Raw genomic sequence first — 12,893 nt, 5'->3', positions numbered from 1 at the left:
ATTCACTCATATTTCAGCCCCCAATACATATGTATCCACTCTTAGGTGTTCATGAAGGTGAAAATAAACATGATATGGCTATTGAAGTATAGATATAGGATCAATAGAGAGACTCTAAGTGATATGATTGGAGTTGGAATAAAGGAGGAGTAGGAGAGAGAATTGTAGAAGACTTCAAAATGAGAGCCTAGGTGAAGAACTATGTACTTTTTAGAGAACAAACAAGACCTTAAGATGGGGGGAATTATGGGGCTATGAAATAGTATAGTTTTATGGGTTTACTAGTTATTTGAAGGGTCTTTTCCTTTAAAGTTCAAAAAACTTTTTATTATATGCTCTATATAGACCTAGAATTACTATGCTTTGTTATGGTTCTAAAGACATCATATGGTTTTATAAATATCATGATATAGTTAGAACTTATATGTAATAAATGAGATTGTTTGTGTATGTATTGGTAGCTATATTACTTTCTTCCTTCCAACTTTTATGGGGTGATTTCTTGTAGCTATATTCCATGAGAAATAATTTGTCTATCTATGAAATAATGCTTTCTATGAGTTATTGAGATGAATACATGTTTTGATATTTGGCATGTGTACAACTCTCTTGTAGGAACAAGTCAAAGAGAGCTAAAAGGAGCATGATCAAAGCAAGTAATGACATATTCAAGAAATGAACCTATACCAATGGATCAACAAGAGATTGGGTCAATGCAATTGTCATCAACTCATGTGAAAACCCAAAGTTGTGGCACACTACATTTGATGAAGATTTGTTTAATCAGGAAGACAATGTTCCACATTGATGTATCTAATTAATGTTGGTTCTAAATCCTTATTGTTTAAGGATCCTTGATTTAGGGAAGTTATTTTTCCTTTGATTTTATAAATAAGATGTTGATACAAACCTCTAGAGTTAGGTCATAAGTGATTGTGATTTATAACAATATTCAATATATAGTCTATTATTTTTAGTTTTTATTATTGATGGTTTAATATCAATAAATATGACAATATTTCTTTATAGAGTTTTAACTTGAGTTCATAATCATTTTCTTATCCAAGGGGGCCCACTTGGTGAGTGAATATCATTAGTCAGAGTAGTATTTAATTTCTTTTTAGAATATATAGAAATGTGTTTCTCCTGCAACCATTGGTAACAAAACTACTAGTTATTCTTGTAACAAAGGAAAATAGTGTAGAATCTTATTTGTATTTCAATTCCTACACTCTAGATTACTTTCTCAATTCCTCACTTAAATTTAGTATTTCTATTTCCATTAAATTTAGCATTTCCATTCTTATAGATTAATAATGGAATCTTGGAGGGTCTAGAGCATATGCTTTGCAAATACCATTTCAAGTCTATATCTTTGGTTGATAAATTAAATGAGTCTAATGGAGTATTTGGATGCTACTTAAGGATGTCCAATCTATAATTCATGAGTATAAAAATATAGTTTCTACATAAATCATTTGACTAATAACCCTATATCAACTTGTATTATCAGAATTAAAAGTTCAAGATATATCAGTTCTAAAGCATATATGTTTATTTAGTTCAGTTGTCACCAAAAATTGAATTTCACTAATTTTTTCTATGCTAAAATACTATGATGTATTTTCCTTAGATTTCTCTAACCTATAACCTACTTAAAGTTCCACATATATTCTTTTAGATTACTAGGAGGCCACCTTAATAACTAGACCTCCTGATAGTTAACAAAAATAATTATTTTAATTAAACACTATTCATAGGAAAGTTGTCTCCAAAGTTCAAACTATAACAAGAAAGATAAAAGTTTATAAAGTGGATGTACCATGCTTTTCCTCTTCTACTTTTTTTCATTCTCAGAAATTTTATCACATGTCAATTTCTAGCTCCTGTATGCACCTACAAATTCTTGCATAATATCTAAATTGGGATTCTTTAAACTCAACAAGTTCATGTTCCAAGCATCCTTTTTCCATTTCATTTGTACAATTTGTTCTATGTAACTAGGTAGGTGATCCTTAGATAGGCACAACATAGCTTCCACCTAAGAAACTCTTGTGAAGTATACTTTTATAGGATTCATCTCCTCTTTTGTGATCTTTATATTTTGTTCAAAGGTCTTGACCATCGTTTCTAGGTCCTAGTTCCTTTCTTCATATTTTCAAATGTAATCTAGGTTGATGATCTTTGCATCCTTAATGATGTTGTTGTACATTTCTTTAATCTCTTTTTTAATGGCTTGAGCTACTAAGACTGCAAATTTTATAATATACACCTCCAACTCATGTTTTTCTTTGTGATATACAACATACTTGCATCTATTATTTTTGGGGGTTTCTTAGTGAAAAAATTAGAAAAACCATACTTCCCTACCTCTAAGATGTGGATGACAATCATGAAACATTTGGCTTAATCAACTTCCCAAACTGGTAGTTAAGTTTAAACCTCTCATACTAGAGCTCCAACATCATTAAAGACCACACTGGGTTCTTGAATAAATTTTATTCCATTTTTAATTAGACCATCTATCCAACTATTTGTTGTAGCTTCTAAAGAAACACTTCTTTGTAATTGGTTTAAAATCCTTTTGTTGTCTAAGGAGTTCATATCAAAATTTTATGGTGCTTATCTTGATGGTAATGCCCCAAAACCATCGAGAGAATCAATGTATTTAGTCATAGCATTTATTTACTGAATGATCTCCTTCTTTTCCTTGCGATCCTTCTATGTTTGTACAAGCATGTGATATGTTGAATCTTCTAACCAATGTTCCTTGGTTTCTCTATTCAATACCCCTAGGTCACACTTGGTCATCTCAAAGTCACTCACATACAAATCTTCCCTTTCTTAGGCTTATAGAGAGTAACCTATGTTGCAAATTCTCCTATTTTTGAGTCTATGAGAATTCTAGCTATAGTTTTTCACTCTTTTAGGCTTGGGGGTCCTCACTTTGTATTTTCTTACTATATCATAAACTAGTACTGACATGGGTACCATAGTGTGCTTCTTGTTTACTAAGTTAGTGAGCCAATTTGGCACTGCCAATGAAGCTTCTTTTCTCCTTGCATCATTTACTATGATTACCAATGTATCTATCACATGAGAAACATTTTCCACCAACCCTTCTACCTATTCTTCACTATCTATAGACATAACACTCAGTTCCTTATCCATGTCCAAATCTACCTTGATAGGTACTTGAGTTTCCATTTTAATTTGACTCTAAAATTTAGTTCTAGATCTAGTCCTTTATTCTATGGATTGATTTTCAATTGGCTTAGAAACCAATTCTTTCAAAATTCTTTTCTTACCTACATGACTAGTGGAAATATCTACATTAAAAACAAGGGAATTCTATGAGCTTTTATATTCCTTCAAACTTGGTCATAGATGCTTTGTCTTTTCTTTTTAGTTATAACCAAGATTTGGTATATTCAATACCATCTTTAGTCCTTTGAGTAATGCTATCCTCTTCATCTTGGGCCTAATCTTGATAGTAGGTAGAACTATTTTATCTAGGTTGAGATAATTTGGTTCAACAATGTTTGAACCATCATCGTGTACTTTATCTGTATCCACCTTTAACTAAAAAGAAGTGACCTAGGACAATAGTAGCCTAGAGTAATCTTTTCTACTAACATTTCTTTCATCAAAGTAATATTTCTTAGATCTTCTAGTTATAATTCCTTTCTTGGAAATTTATTTTTATTAAAACCACTCCTTTCCTTGTAAAAATTTAAATCAAAATTGCACAAGTCACAAACAATGTTGGTAGCATCCTCCATTGTCCTACTAGAAAACTTACCAAGTTTAACATGACAGACACTCTCTTATTTCTCCTTAGGGAGGAATCTCTTGATCACAATAGCAAATTATCTACATACTTTTGCTAACATAAAGCAATACATAATGAACCTTAGTAATCTCACAGGGTCTTCTTCAAAACCTCCCTCCCTAATAGAAGTGAACTTAGGGCCCATTTGGTTGATGGAATAGGAATAGAAAATTTGGAATACATTTTCTATTTTCTGTTTGGTTCGTCAATTGGAATAGGGAACAAGAATACATATTCTCATTTTACCTCTAAAATGAGCTTATACCCATTCCAAAAAATAGATGTTATTGGAATAGCCATTCCTACTTTCCATTCCTATGCTTGCAACCAAATGGGCCCCTAGGGAATTGAATGTAAACATTGCCATATGTTTGAACCAATTATTGAGCTTCAAGAAAAAATCTCTATTTTAGTAGGTTGGCTAGTTCAAAACATAGTTTACACATAAATATGTCATTAACCCTTTTATAGTCTTTGAGGATTCAATCTTTTTGCAACAAGGGACAATAGTTGTAAATGATTATATCATCATCCCGTGGTTCATTCAAAATGGTTTTAAGGTATTGGGTGCATGCCAAATAGTTCATCAAATATGAAGACATAAAGAAATATTTTTTTAATTATTTGGGTCAACTTTGATTTGTCTCTTAATTAACTCATAATTAATTCTCCTTAGTCCATATACTATTTACCTTCTAGTATGTTTTCTATGTAGAAATACATCCATTCTTTAAAAAGATAGGGATTAGGAGAACCTCTTATCATGTATAGGAGCACCATTACATCATGTCTATAAGGCTTCATATGGTCCTTGTTCAAGCTCATAGGTAAACCTGAACTACTTCTATATAACTTCTTAGTCCAATGTCTAGCAATGATTTTTGATATCTATGCCTAAGTTTCCTATTAGAGTTCAGACACTTAGTCATTTTCTAGGAAAGGTTGGATGGTCATCACTACAGCTGAGTCATCTAGTTAAGGTTGAGTATGTTGGGGTTTTGAAACTACCAAGCAACAATGATACTTGATACTAGGATTTTGAGGATCAATCTTGGTCTAAGGGTTAGCTATCTCCTATATTCAACTAATAAATCTTTAGATCTAGGTCCAACTTTAATAGAATCACAAGGATTCTCTACTCTTTTGGTTATGCAAAATGAAGGTGGGTGCACCTTAGGGATACATGGACATGTAACTGGTTTATGGTTCTTGATTTCAACATATGCCTATTAACATCATCTTTCTATTTCACTTCTATCCCTTACAATAGATAATGGTCACAATTCTTCTTAGATTTACAAATAATTCTTGGTTACAAAAGCTAACTATAATAGACAAAGATTAATTGCAAACAAGTGCTGACCAATAATTAAATTCCTCATACATGAAAGTAAAATTTGATTTGATTTTAAAGTTTTACTTCATGCAACTCCATGATTTCTTCAACATACAACTAAATAAATGATTAGTTCCCTATCCATTAGCATTCATATTCTACCCATCAACTTTGACCTAATTAATTGCCTTACAATCAATTATATAACCAATTATCCCTAAACCCCATTCTTATGAATATCCTTCTTATATGAATAGAAATCATATCAATTTTATGAAGAATTTACTTAATTCCTTGAATTAGAAGAAATTGTAAATTGATATACAACCTATCCTAGTTGCGTTAAATTGCATAAACCCTTCTCATACAATCTCAACATAACCAACACATAACAATGGAGATAGAATTTAGAGAAAATAGATATGGTGTAACATTCCCCTTGTATTAATTCTCCTTGAAAATTATACAACACTAATGTAGACTCATAAATACTTCAAGGTATGACAACTTCTTATTCGATATGTTCCTATATTCTTAGACTTGCAGATGAATACACCACAAAATTTTCCCTAAAGAATATTTGGACCGAATGCAAGACTAGCATAATACTAAAAATTACATCAAATTCAGACCTCAACTCCACATCTTGTAAATCCTTTTATAGAAAAAGATTGCAACAAGCTTCAAATGGGAGGACACTTGTCAAAAAACTATTCAAAAGTAAATACAAAGATATTTCTATTCTGTTACAATACAAAACTCTCTTTGTACTTGGCCAAAATTCTAAGATGTAGTTATAAGACTGGCAAATGACATTTTTCAATAGATATCTCTTTATCAAATTCAATTTGTGTTCAATTCCTATCACCATCCATGCCTTTTCTCTATTCTTTATACCTTTAACTACAATCCTAACTGCATTCTTTAGCTACACTAATCACTGTCACCAGATGACAAGGCTTTGATATCTACAATTAGTTCCAATATGGTAATATATGTGTCCACATCCAACCAATTGGCATTCCTAACTACCTCCAACTCATCTAAGCATTTGGTTCACTTTTCATCTCTTATGGCTTTAACCTCAACAACTACTTTGGACATTTCTGCCTCTATCTTATAAAACATATCAACCATTTCATAAACTATAGTAAAACTTGCTTCATTATTGCAAAAAGACAAAAACTTAGGATGATCAAGAATATTTTCAAAAGATGATGACCACTCTACCTAGTCTTTCATTTTTCCTTCACTATCCAAGATTGTAGTTACAAAATTAGGTGTATTTGCAATAATTGTCTTCATCTTGTTTTGGATTAGCTGCATCTTGCCACTAAAGAAACCATTCAAGTCTTTCACCTTATGGATAAATTTTTTAGTATTCATAATGGTTACCTTTGGAAAGTCCTTTTTATGAGGCAACAAGGGAATTTGACTATCAAAAAATTGTATGTAAGGGCCCCATGTACTAAAAATTTGAGATAACAAAGAAATAGCCTGTGAACATCTATATTCTACTCCTTCTAATGCCAAGTAACTACTATGCACATTTTGAGAAATTTTCTTCAATGCATTGATCTTATGAATTAGCAAGTTCTTCATGGCTATGATCTCTACATCCTTGCTTTCTTCTAAATTTCCTTCATCAATCTCCATTGCATGGCTTGATGCCTCCTCTTTCATAGGTGCCTGGCCTTCTATTTGTACAACTTTTTCATGGACCTCTATGGCAGTTCAAACATCTCTCTTCAATGATTCTACCTCGATTTCCAATTTGATAGTTTTCTTCTGTAAGACAAATGTTTTCCTCATTTCCTCTTCATATCCCCTTCTTCTCTTGATAAATCTTTCGTATATTTTCTAGCTGATCTTGAAGAGTATCCATCTTATTTTTTCCCATTAATGCTACTATAGTGTGCATCCCATATATCTGGTCACTAGAATTAAACTGCACATCCCAAAAAATGACATTTTCCCCAGGGGATTCTTTGATCTCCATGAGGATAGGCTTATCATGCTTTGGAGCTAAACTCTAGATTGCCATTGTTTGAGAATCTATGTTATATCCTGACCCTCTTAGCTTCCCATATTGATTTTCATTTTCAAATGAGATTGATCTCTCCTGTCTCCTCTTTTGATCTAGTAGAAAGGATGAGCTAATATCCCATCCTAGGAAAACAATCATGCCACTTCTTTCTATCAAGTCTATGACCTCTTCAATAGTGAGGGTTTCACTTGTAGGATCATATTCTTGTAGTTTTTCCAGAAGTCAAGCAACTACTTCATCTGAATCACCTAGCTTCATTTGTAGAGCAAGTTCATTTTGCCTTATTTAATTTAATTTTTTAAAAATTCACTAGAAGTGATGAAATTGTCATCACTCATAAACTCCTAGGCTTCAATAATCCTATAATCAACCATTTGAGCCTCCAGTTGTAATTGCTTTTCTCTTTGCTAATCTTATGATGCTTGAGATATCAAATACCTGCTTCTTATATCACCAAAATACTTAATGCCCCTTGGCAGAATTTGGAGGAATTTTTGTTGGGATTTCTCTAGCAATTCAACCACATTTTTCCTTTTATTTCTCTATTCTACCCACTCAAAACTCTTAGGAATATCTTCTTTAGGTTGGTCTTCTCTAGGCTAGTCCTCTTCATCCAAAACCTATACCATAATCTCATCATTTGAATAGTCATGGTCAATCCTTTTTCTAATTGCCTCAGGGACCAAAGATACCAACTCATCAAAATTCTCCACACATTTGTCCAATTTGGACCAATAGTTTTCATTAGGATAAAACCCTTTGAATGATGGATTTTTCTTTTTCATTTCATATTCAAAACTGACAATATCTTTATATTTGACCATCCTTTCCCTGCAAATATTCTCATTCATCCTGTTAGCAATAACATCTTCTTTCCACATAGGCTTTGTGGGAGGAAAATTGTATCCCCTTATATTATTTAGGGCATGTCTAACTACATTCAATGGGTCATAAGTTCTGCCTGGCCCAGTTGGTAGTTTATAATTTTTTAAGAAAGCATTGATTTCCTCAATGACATTTTGGCTAATTTCAAAGTCTCCTACCTTAGTGCATCTACACAAAAAGGTTCCCTTCTTGACACTCTTGCCCAAGTATTTACTATTTAAAGAAATCAACTGCCAAAAGACTTCTACAAAACCTAACCTTTTAGGGACATACTTGGGAAAAATATGGGGTGGCTGATGACATCCATAGATTCCTATAATAATATACTCCTCAAACAAGAAAATACTTCCCCAATCATGTGTTAATTTCTTTCCAGCATCAAAGCACATTTTGGGTTTAACAACATTTTTGACACTCCTAGGGATTCTTTCAATTAATAATCCTATCATTTTGAAAACTAGATTAAAAAAATCATTATAAAAAGCAATGACATTAGAATATGGGTAGAACATTTTCCATAACTTTTTCCATCTTTGTATTGGCAATCTTTCTACCCACTCTTGTGTAGATTCAAAGAAACTTTGATCAAATATGTCAACATTCTTGAACAAGATCATGTGCATGATTAAAGAATAGTGATGGAATTTGAAATCCTTCAAGTCTCCTTATTGGGTAGCAGTGATCTCCTTATGGATGCTCTCAATTTTATATTCCACAAAATCATATCCGACATTATGATTTGGTTCTTGAATATTCATAGCCATGACATAATGTGCTCCTAAAGTATTCATGGTTCCATTTGAATCTAGGGCATTGCTGATTCCGAACACAGTATTTTGAAAGTATCTTTGGAATAATTCCAAGGGCATAATATTTTTTGTATCTTTCTTCTTTGGAATATCTTTCAAATTCTTCTTTACCAAAGGAATATGTCTAGTCATATTTCTGCCCATGTAGAAACTCTTATGATTCTTGAAATTTTCATTCAATTTCTCTATCTCAATTGGCAGTGACATAGGTCCACCCAAGTCAAACACCTCCATGAATGTTTCCTTATTCAAAGATAGGAAAATGCTTTTCTATTTCTCATGGAATGACTAATTAATAGGGTTTTAGCATTTGATTAATGCTTTCACCAAGTCCACATCTACAAATACTTCTAGCATAATAAATTTGCCCACATTCCTCACCTAAGGGTTAAATACTGGAACCTTTGTTGTTATGTTCTTGTAGAAATACTAGAACAATACATACCCAATTTTATCAAGAACCTCTGTGTCTCTAGATGATGCATATGGGTCTTTGAAAGCAAGATCATTTTTATTTTGGGTGTTGGTGAAACTAGGAAAAATATGTATCCACTCTTCTACAAATATGTTGGGAGATTTTGGTGGTGCAACTAATTCTTCAACTATTGCCTTTGTAATTAGTTCTCCTTCTCTCTAAGCCATTTTCTACAAGTAATTCTGCCAATTTTGTATATTGAATGCTAAAAGATCACTAAAATCACTCTACAACTCAAAATTCACTCTGGAAACTTAAGAAATTATGAAAATGGTAATTTAAATTTCCCAATCTTTTAGAATTTTTTTTTTTTTTTTGCAATGGGAGCATGGAATTAATGTTTAGTACACTTGAAATACCTATCAATTCTCAAAAAGGTGGAAAAAGTTATTCTTTTTCATATATTCATACATCTAGCTCATGTTCCTTTTATCCACCTTAGAAGTGACTTTTAAAACTACTTTCATGCCTTAAAACTAACTATTGCGATGATGTGTAGAACAACTCACCACTCCTTCACCATGGATTTTATGTTCTTCTTGATTCTAGCTACAACCATGCGACTAGGATTAGCTTTCTAACATTTCACACTCTCACATCTTATCTTTCTAATTGTTGAATCTAGCTTGCAATGTTGCAATGATCATTATGCACTCCTTTGCAACTTTATTTTACTTTAACTTCGTAACTGTCATGATCTGGCAATGAATTTTTTACCATTTTGCATCATTGTTGTTGTTCATACCCTAGCATCCTTTATCCTTGTGATGACATGATATTTTAAATCCTATCAAATCCTATAGTTAAATCCTAATAGCAATATCATAATTTGACTTGCTATGGAAATTATCTCCTACTTATCAATTGATGAGCTTAAGGGGCTTTCTAATGAATGGTTCATAAGGCACAACACTTGGTGAAGGTTTTGCAAATGGGGTTGCAAGCTTTGGGTTTAACCATGGAGGAAACTCTATAGTTAAGTGCGTTCAGGCTGGAGTAGTGCTGGGATGGGTGACCTCCTAGGAAGTCCTGATGCTTCACCCTTGTGAGCATCACCTATATCCAATGAGTGCTAAGTGTTCCATATATTCTCATGAGAGATGGATTCATGTTGAATCACTACTCATGAAACATGGGTCAATGAGTTTGACTCAAAAATCACATAGTTAAATCCTAATAGCAATATCATACTTTATATTCTTACCTTATTGCCCCTTCATGACTGTCAGAGAAGATGCTCATTCTAACCGTGAAATGTTGTGCTGATCATTTTCCTTTAACACTTTTCTTATCTTGTAACATCACAACTTAATGCCCAGACCATTTATGGAACTATGCAAGGGTGCAAAATATACCTTTTAACTATAATTGTTCCTTTGTTCCTAGCTTTGCAATATTATTTCTCTATGTTTATTTCTGATATGTGAAGATGTGCTCACTATTTTACTTAACTATTATTTCTTTATTGTAGCATCACAACTTAAACTTCAACTATTACACAAACCCTTATGAACATACAATGGTCTTTAACCTTAACCATTTTGAATGTTTCTTTCCTTGTTTACAACATTAACTAGGTAAGTTTGACCTTGTGATAGTGTGATGCACTACATTTGTCACTTTGTAGCCTTTACCATGAGTCAAAAAATAACTCAAGCGATGCTACAATGACATAAATATTAAGTGTCATATATCTTTCCCAACTTCGCAACTCTAAAACCATCCCTTACACTTAAACATGCGATCACATGGTTAGTCTTTATGCTAACAACTTTCCCTTGCTCCACACCATTGCGACTTAAAACCTTAACCCAATATGTAACCTTACAAAGATGTGACTAAAAGCTTTCATTGCCACACTCAAATAACCTGAGGTTGTCTTAACTCTACTGCAAGGATGTACCTTCCTATATTTTCTTTCTTATTTGCATAGTCATCACTTAAATTAGCTTAAGTAAAAAAGGACCTACAACCATTCACTCATTCCCTTTATTGCTCCTTCACACCCTTAGAAATAGTTAGTGAAAAAATTAGTGCAATGTTGCAATCATATAGGTTTCACAATATCGCGACTTAAAGTATATGAAAGGATTAGAAGATAAAAGACCAAAAACCATCATAAACCTTAGGGACATGAAGAAAATATAGAAAATTTTTATATCCCTTACTTTGAACCTATGAAAAATTTTGAAAAGGCCTCAACTAATTAGAAAAAATACAAGAATTCGATCTAGGTTTATTCATGAAGGCTGACAATTTTTTAGAAACCCTAAGCAAGGAAAATACAACTTTTTATGATGTTCACATATGTTTAACAAGATTTTGGGCAAGTGGAAAATTAGGCCAATAGAGTACATAAGGACTTGTTTATTTTGCATTACATGCTGAGAAAGTCAGAGATTGCCGAGCACTACAGTTGAGATAGAGTAAATTATAAAATAACTTTTTTTGAGTAAACATAATCACTAGTAAACTTTGACCTAGTTTTTGATGAATTTTGGTTAAAATTTTGACCCATGTTGGTCCAAAGTGCAATCAAGCAATACGTCGCAATTTTTCTCATTAAATTTTTCACCAAACCTCAAGTAGGTCAAAATTTTGACCAACACTTTGGTCAAAAATATTATATTTCTTCTGAGCTTAATTTATAATTATTGGTCAAAATTTTAACCAAATCTTGGTGGAGAACTTTCAAGAATAGGTCAAAATTTTAACCAATTTTGGTCCATCCCATAACTAGGATGCCATGGTCATGACCAAAGGGTTGGTCAAAATTTTGACCAAATCTTGGTAGAAAACTTTCACAAATTGATCAAAATTTTGATCAATTCTAGTCTATCCCATGACCAAGATGCCATGGTCATGACCAAAGGGTTGGTCAAAATTTTGACCAATTATTGGTGGAAAATCTTGAAGAGTTGGCCAAAATTTCAACCAAACTAATTTTAAAAAAAAAAATATAGTAGGTTGTAGTGATATTGATTATGATCAATATGCTATGTAGCTACTATAGAAATTTTCTACGATTCTTGAATTCCCCAATGAATGCCTACCTATAGACTCTCTCTTAGATCATCTTCTTTAATCACTTGACTAGTGTAATTTTTGAAGAGGCTTGGCAATGATTACCATTCTATAGCATGTCTATTCAATGATTTTGAAGTTGATCTAATAGTGAGCCCTCATCTAGCATTAGGAGGCTTCTTGGCACTATAGAAATTTATTATGAACCTATCGTGGCTAATGGGAGATTTGATAACGAAAGCCCCTAGTGACCCTCCAATAGAATTAGTACTCATTTTCAAGAAAGACACATTTCTCAAAATTTGAAGATTGGCATTAGCATCCTTTTTATTGGAGGGTCATGAAGCATCCTAATTGCTATGCGAGGGCTCCCCAAAGTCATCTCTATGGAACTTCATTGGCACAATTTGCAGAATGGTTTAACAGTAGTGTTTGTTCTAACATGTCATTGTGGTTGCCTAGAAAGCAATTTGAAGGGTGAGCTG

This window comes from Cupressus sempervirens, chromosome 1 (genome assembly GCF_028749045.1).
Source record: "Cupressus sempervirens isolate cs-2001-9-10 chromosome 1, ASM2874904v1, whole genome shotgun sequence".
Lineage (NCBI taxonomy): Eukaryota > Viridiplantae > Streptophyta > Pinopsida > Cupressales > Cupressaceae > Cupressus > Cupressus sempervirens.
The sequence above is the reverse complement of the archived record's forward strand: the minus strand, read 5'-3'. Positions refer to the sequence as shown.